Source organism: Carassius auratus, chromosome 16 (genome assembly GCF_003368295.1).
Source record: "Carassius auratus strain Wakin chromosome 16, ASM336829v1, whole genome shotgun sequence".
Lineage (NCBI taxonomy): Eukaryota > Metazoa > Chordata > Actinopteri > Cypriniformes > Cyprinidae > Carassius > Carassius auratus.
The window spans coordinates 19,665,033-19,673,373 of NC_039258.1; the positions used below are offsets into that span (position 1 = coordinate 19,665,033).

Genomic DNA, 8,341 nt, shown 5'->3' on the forward strand with positions numbered 1-8,341 from the left:
ACGCCGTCTCTGATTCTCTGGCTGTTAAGGAAAGTTACAGGTTGTTGGCATATCTCTATGATGAACTTTTGGGCACCAATGTAGTTTGAGAAACGTTGAATGGCCCACACTGTGCAGAGCAAGGCCTTTTCACAGTCTGAGTATTTGGACTCTGGTGGAAGCAGCGTCTTGCTAGCATAGGCGACCACTCACTTATCTCTGTCATGGAGTTGGTATAGGCCTGCTCTAAGACATTGGCTGGAGAATCCGGCTTCCAGGTAAAAAAAATTCCCTGGGTCCAGGGTAGGCCAGACATGGGACAGAGCAGAGGCGTTGTTTTAGCTCACTCATGGCCTGGTCTTGAGCTTCTGACCACACAAATGGTTGGTCCTTCTTGAGAAGGGAAGTGAGAGGACGTGCAATGTCTGAGTAATTCTCAATTAATTGTCGTGAGTAATTGAATACGCCTAAGAAGCTGTGAAGTTCTGACACATTAGTGGCCGTTTTGATGTTCTGAATTGCTTGAGTGCGGCTCGACTGTGGCTCGATACCTTGAGGTCCGATGTGCAAGCCCACATAGTTTACTTTGGTTTTACACCACTATCTTTTGTGGAGAGCAATCTTAGCTCCTGCATTTGTTAGCTGGTTCAGAACATGATCTATCTCCTTCAGATGATCAGCGACATTGATACTCTTCATGTGTACATCGTCCACATAGATAAGGTTTCCTCGGGTTCATGCATCAGGGCATGCTTTGTGGAGGAAGATATTGAATTCTGCTGGTGAATTGGCATACCCGAAGAGGCACCAGGTGAAGGTGTATTGTCTGTTCCCAAAGGTGAATGCCAGTATGTGTTGGTCCTCTGGATGCACAGGCATTGTTCAGAATCCTGAAGCGATGTCCAGAGTTGAAAGAATTGTTGCACCTTTGATTTTTGGAATTTCTTGGTCCACCTGTTTCATGGGTCATCGTGATTGCTTTCTTCTGGCAGTAAGTGGGCTGGTACGGGGCCTATGACAGGTACAGAGAGCTCAAAGTCATGGAATGTTTGGCTGATGAGCCATTCCAGGTGATGTAACTGTCGTTGGCAGTACAGTTGTTGAACAGTACGTATTGTGACCTACTGTTCATTGGTTGTGGCACATACTTCTGGTATGGTTTGCCCAGATTGGAGATTCTTGAGGTTGACTGAAGTGCTTATTTGGAGAGACAAGGGAGCCCATATAGCTTAGTTTAAAGTGTCCACGTAGGCATTGATTCTGACCATAATGTCTGCTCCGATGTAGATATCGTGTGGCAGGTCGGGGACAACGAGGAAGTAGTGACTTAGTTATGCTTGGTGGCATGTGGCAGTTCAGGTTTGTCTTTCTTTAAGGCTGTGAAGAGCTTCAGTCTGATGGCTGAGTTTTCAGATGTAGTACAGATTCAGGTACTGTCATGCCTTGAATGTCTATAGCTGTCATCAGTTGAAAGCCATTTGAGCCTGGTACTGTGGTTTTGAATGCGCACAGAAGAGTTTGAATGCGCACAGAAGAGCAAGTTTGAGACTTGCTTTGGTCTTGGGCTTGAGTTTTCACTCAGTGAGCTGGAACCATTGTCTGTGACTTGACACTGCAATTCTGTGGAGCACTGTGAGTGAAAGGGAAGGGGCTCCCGAACTTGGGCCCATATATTTAGGTGCTTAAAGTCTATTAAGGGCTCAAAGTGATCCAGCAGGCCTTTGCCGATGAGAAGGGGGTATGTGTCCAACGGCGAGATGTACACAGGGTGTATAAGGCTCATTGGTCCGATGGTCAGGTGAATTGGGGCCACCTGCTCCAACTGCAGTCCCGTGTGGGAATAGGCTTGAACATTGAGTGCACACTTTTGAAGTCTGAGGGTTCCACTGGTTCTTTCTTGAATTTCTTCTAAGAGCTGAGTGGACATTAGGGTGATGTAGGCTCCCGTGTCTACTAGGGCCTCTAGTTTCACATGGTGTTCTAGAGTGATGGAGAGATAGAACTTGCTTGCCACACCTTTCTCGATGAGGTCACCCAGAAGTTGAGGAACTGGAGTTTGGGTTGAGAGTGTTGAGGTTTGTTTGCTGTTTCTCGCAGGGGTGACAACCAAGATGTCACTTTTCTGGTACTTGAGTGGTTCCATCCTCTGGTTGTTGGAGGTTTCCATGGTATGAGTTGAGATGTGTCGGATCAGGTTCTGAATCTGTTGCTAGGCATTCAGGTTCAGTCTCTTGTTTCCTTGACAATGGTGTTATGGCAGCGTTACTTGTCGTGTTTTGAGGGTGGTGAGTGTGAGAGAGGTGGTTATTGCTCTGGCTGATGTGTACCAGGTGGTGGCTGTTCCCTTGCTTCACCTCTAGTCATGCTGAATCTGACTTGTCTTTCTTTTCCCATTTCCTGTCCACTTCATTGCGTTTGAAGAATTCTTTCATGAACATCTGCATCATTTCTTGTAAACTGATACCTGGTGCAGTCTGTTGTTCTTGTGTGGACTCAGTGTGGGGTTGGTCTGACTGATGCCTGGGTGGATTTTACAACACAGCGGTTTTCGTGTGGCCATGACTGGTCCCATGATTTCTCCCAGTGATGTCCAGACACGTGTATCGGGTCTTGTTGCTTGTGCAGTGATTTTTTGGTTGTTTGGGTCTGACATTGACATGAGAGTCCCGTTCTTTTCTGAAGGAGTATTGTCTTTGTTCTTTAGGTGGCAGCTTGGTGCTTTCGTGATGCTGGGTGCCCTCTAGGGCTAATCCTTGATGTTGAGTATTGAAATCACAAACTGCTGGTGGCTTGGTTCCCTTTTCTGAGGCAATCTTTTGTTTGCCATAGGCTTTGTGGGCCAAATCCCTCAACTGTTGTGTAGTCATTGCGCAAGGGCAGGTCATGACACTTAGGTGGTGGCTTACTCCAGGGTGGAGGTTTCTCAGGAAGAGTCCTCCTCCATGTCAGGTTCATTGTGTGCACCAAAGTACACTCGTCTGAGTCTGTTGAGGCTTGGGGTGTCTCATGCCTGCCTCTTTTGGTTTCAAGGGTGGCCACCAGTCCTTGGTCTGCCTCTGGGTCTGTAAATTATTTAATTAGGGCTTCCCGGAGGAGGTGGAAGTCTGACTCTGGTGTGTGTAGGCTGTCTATCCAAAAAACTTCACACCTCAAGACTGGATGTTGTTTGAAGCAAATAGAGTCTGTCTCTGTCTGTCAAGTTGGATCTCATTTCCAAGTGGAAGTCGATATCTTGCAGGTAGGCCTGGACATCTTGACTTTCTGACACAATTGGGGTGAATTTGTTGATGTTTATGGCCAGTTTGTCAAGTTCTTTGAGTTCCAGGCCATGTGCAGCTTCATAGTCAGTTCGGAGAGGCCACCTTCTCTTGTCAGCAGGGTAGCGCTCCTCCATGACAGCTGAATAGGGCTTTGGTGGTGATTCATCACTTTATCTTTGATGTGGCAATCCCAGGATAGGGGATGCAGCTCTGCTGAGCAGGGTTGAGACCAGAGGATGCCTTGTCCTGGTTGGCTCATAATCATGCTTGAGTTCCTCTCTGATTGAGTCAGATTTTTATTTTACATAGTTGAGCTGTTGAGTCGAGCTGCTAATCAGATTTTGTGACCTTGCAAGATGGTTTTCAAGGGCCTATATTCGGCTGTTCTTGTCTCTGAAGTCAGCCTTGGCTTTTTCCAGTAGCTGCTCTGCATACTTTAACTTGTTGGCCAGATCATCTTGGGCAGCCTTAGCTTGTTTTAATTCTCGGCTGGTGGTTGTCAATGTTTCTTGAAGACTTTCAATTACCTCTTTGGCGCCTGGCTCCACCTCATCGGACCCTTCCTGTTGGTCCCATGCTTCCAGTTCTAACTGGTTTATGCGTAGTTTTGCACGAGTCAGCTCCTCCTGGAGGTGAGCTTCTTGCTCACCGCTCAGTTTGAGTGAGGCTATCAGCGTGTGACTCAGGAAGCCAGTGATCTTTGCAATCGCTTTGTGGTTGTAGCTGCGGGTTAGATCCTGTGTCATGACGTCAGAGATGTTGACATTCAGATGTTCTTGCGTGTGCTTTTGTAGGTTGTCGGCAGCTTTGCGCACAAGGCTGCATCTCACAACACTTAACCTGTACTCTTAGTGGTCGTTCACATATCGCGTCTTTTGCACGCTCAAGTTTGTTATTTCCAATGTAGACTCGCGGTATGCGCGCTCGTCAGATTCAGAATCAGAATTGTAATGATATTCAGTAACATGTAATATATCCAGGTAGACACAAGGTGGTGCTGGAGGATAACTTACTGTGTACTTAAAGAGAGGAACTGGGACTTTTATGGAATCACGGTGACAGGATGTTTTAAGAGGAATAAAATAAATGAATAGCAGAAGCTAGCTGTTCATTACAACAATGTGTCATCATTGAAAAATAAAATGAACATTACATGGTACCAGGAGTGGTTATTGAAGTTACGCTGAGGACAATTGTGAAACACAACATGGAGTCACTGAGGCCACCGGAGGGTTTGAAGCTCACGGGTAATGTTGACTGCAATTGGCAGACTTTTAAACAGCAATTTGAGCTGTACATTTCGGCGATTTGGTTGGAGGATAAATCAGACGAACTGAAGATAGCATTACTGCTAACCATAGCAGGTCCAAATGCGATTGAAATGTTTAATACGTTTGATCAACCTGACGATGACAAGAAACTGGAGGAAGTGATAAAGAAATTTGATGCTCATTGTTCTCCGAAGAAAAACAAAACTTATGAGAGGTATGTGTTTCGTTCACGTACACAGCTTTATTGCCAGGTATGTTCACACATACGAGGAATTTGTTTTCGTGACAGAAGCTCTGCAGTGCAACATAACAACAACAGAAAAAAAACACAATAAGGAATAAAAAATACAAAAAAATACAAATAGGTGGGTAAGGAATGACAATATACAAATTGACAATGTATGGCAGGTATAATAAAATGAGCATTTATGTATGTACATGTATATTATGTGCAAAAAATGTAAGTGTACGTTAAGTATGTGTGTTAGATAAATAAGTGTAGTGTATATAAATATAAAGTGTAGTGTGTTCCACAGTTATTATCAGCTGTTCATAAGATGGATTGCCTAAGGGAAGAAACTGTTCCTGTGTCTGGTCATTCTGGTGTTCAGAGCTCTGTAGCGTCGACCAGATGGCAACAGTTCAAAGAGGGAGTGTGCTGGATGTGAGGGGGCCAAAGTGATTTTGCCAGCCCTTTTGCTCACTCTGGACTCACTCTCAGTTCTTGAATAGAAGGGAGGGTTGTACCGATGATTCGCTCAGCAGGCCGGACTATCCTCTGTAGCCTTCTGCGGTCCGATTTAGAAGCTGAGCTGAACCAGACAGTTACTAAAGTGCAGAGGATGGATTCGATGATGGTGGAGTAGAACTGTTTCAGCAGCTCCTGTGGCAGGTTAAACTTCCTCAGCTGGCAAAGGAAGTACAACCTCTGCTGGGCCTTTTTCACAATGGAGTCAATATGAATGTCCCACTTCAGGTCCTGAGAGATAGTGGTGCCCAGGAACCTGAATGACTCCACTGCAATCACAGTGCTGTTCATGATGGTGAGTGGGGGAAGTGCAGGGGGGTTTCTCCTGAAGTCCACAATCATCTCCACTGTTTTGAGTGTGTTAAGCTCCAGGTTGTTAAGAGTGCACCAGACAGCCAGCTCTTTAACCTCCTGTCTGTAAGCAGACTCGTCACTGTCCTGATTGAGGCAGATGAGTGTGGTGTCATCTGCAAACTTCAGGAGCTGGACAGAAGGGTCCTTAGATGTGCAATCATTAGTGTACATGGAGAAGAGCAGTGGGGAGAGAACACAGCCCTGGGGAGCTCCGGTGCTGATTGTATTGGTGCTGGATGTGTATTTTCCCAGCCTCACTAGCTGCTGCCTGTCTGTCAGGAAGCTGTTGATCCACTGACAGACGGGGGTGGGCACGGAGAGCTGAGTAATTTGGGCGGGAGGAGGTTTGGAATGATCGTGTTACTGAAGAGGATCTAGCAAGGGTCCAGTGTTGTCTTTTAGGTGGGCAAGCACCAGTTTTTCAAATGACTTCATGACTACAAACATTAGAGCCACAGGCCTGTAGTCATTTAGTCCTGAAATTTTGGATTTCTTTGAGATGGGGATGATGGTGGATCGTTTGAAGCATGAAGGGACTTCGCACAGTTCCAGCGATCTGTTGAAGATCTGTGTGAAGATGGGGGCCAGCTGGTCAGCACGGGATTTCAGACAGGCTGGTGTAACACAATCTGGACCTGGTGCTTTTTTCCTTTTCTGCTTCCGGAAGACCTGGCGCACCACATCCTCTCTTATCTGAATTGCAGGTGTGGGGGAGAGGGTGGATACAGGAGGTGTGAATGGTGAGAGTGTTTTATTGGAGAGGTGTTCAGGGCGGGTTGCAGGAGTTGTGAATTGTGTGAACGGTTGATTGGAGAGGTGTTCAGGATGGGTAGTAGGAGTTGTGAATGGTGTGAACGGTTGTGTGGGGAGGTGTTCAGGACAGGTGATGGGTGTTCTTTCAAACCTGCAGTAAAACTCGTTCAGATCGTCTGCCAGTCGTTGGTTCTCCACAGTGCTGGGGGGTGGTGTCTTGTAATTGGTGATCTCCTTTAGACTTTTCCACACTTATGCGGAGTCGTTCGAAGTGAACTGAGTGCTTATTTTTTTCTGAATAATTCCTCTTTGCCACTTTGATCTCCTTTTCCAGTGTGTATTTAGCCTGTTTATACAGGACATTGTCCCCCTTCACGTAAGCATCTTCTTTGGCCTGACGGAGCTGTCTGAGTTTTGCAGTGAACCACGGTTGGTCATTGTTGTAATTTAGTTGAGTCCTGGTAGGAATGCATATATCCTCACAGAAACTGATATATGATGTTACAGTCTCTGTGAGTTCATCCAGATCGGTGGCAGCAGCTTCAAAAATACTCCAGTCAGTGAGGTCAAAATGAGGCTCTGCTTCATTAGTCCATCTTTTTACAGTCCTTAATACAGGTTTAGCTGATTTTAGTTTCTGCCTGTAGGTCGGTATAAGATGGACCAGAAGGTGATCAGAATGTCCCAAAGCTTCTCGTGAAACAGAGTGAAATGCATCCTTTACTGTTGGGTAACAATGATCCAATATATTACTTGTGGGACATGGAATGTGCTGTCTGTATTTTGGAAGTTCACAGGAGAGATTGGCTTTATTAAAGTCCCCAAGAATGATTAAAATGGAGTCCGGGTGTTGTTGTTCTGTCTCTGTGATCTGCTCAGCGAGTTTCTGTAAAGCTGAGTTCATGTGCGCTTGCGGAGGAATGTAAACACTCACCAGAATGAACAAATGAAACTCCCACGGCGAACAGAATGGCTTGCAGTTAATGAAGAGTGTTTCGAGATTTGAGCAGTACATCATCTTTAACACAGTTACATCTGTACACCACCGTTCATTGATGTAAGGCGCGATATGTGAATGGCCCCTAAGTCTTCCCAGTGGGTGATGGGATTATCAGTGTGAGACATGTTGGCACAAGGTAGGGAAACCTGGAAAAGACACTGGCACATATCTGTGAAAGTGTGTGTGAGCTAAATATTTGATAGGTAGTTAAGTGTGATTTGTTGGAACTGTGGGCCTCCGTTGACGAGTACTGCTACTCGTTGTCCCTGTGGGAGAAAATAGTGCATACAGCTTGGAGGATACAGCTAAGAAGAGAGAGAGTGAACAAAGACCAGACAAAACAAGGTGATACTCAAAAATAGCAGATAGCAATCAGAGCTGTGAAACAAAGAACTACAAATAAAATAATAGTAATATTCTCAAGGAAGGGAAGATTTTTTTTTGTTGTAAATAATTCAATAGAGATATTTCAATGAAGATCAAATTGAAAGGTACCTGGTATCTCTGTGTATTATTGATGTTATAACTTCTTCCTGGTAGAAAGAAAGTGTTAATGACAATAATCGTGCTCCTTCTTATGGGATCGAAACCATACACCTATTACGTGCTCTTTTTTTGGAATGTGTTAAGTGAGCAGTAGTAGTTTATTGTTCCTCCTATCAATTTAATTGGTTTAGACTGTATAGGATGCCAAAATCTGAGAGGGTAACGTGCGGTGCAAGGAGGGTGAACTCACACAACTGTTGAAAACTTCTGAATATTTGCGAACAGTTTCTTTTAAAAAAACTTCATGTAATTACTGATCGATTCTCACAGGTTCAGTTCCAGAAATATCATGGGTAGAAGAGAGAAGAGCAGAAAAGACAAGGAAGGAGTTAAATGCAAGTGAGGGAAGGGCTACTGACTCAATTAGCATGTTGATCTAGTTGACCAATAGTTACACTATGGTTATATGCTAATCCACTAAGCCTTCCTG

General features: G+C 45.0%; 1 pseudogene; it reads right to left on the reverse strand.

Annotated features, from left to right (window-relative positions):
- Positions 1-2,510: 2,510 nt before the first annotated feature.
- On the reverse strand, positions 2,511-7,490 carry LOC113116783 (uncharacterized; annotated as a pseudogene).
- Between the last annotated feature and the right edge of the window lie 851 nt (positions 7,491-8,341).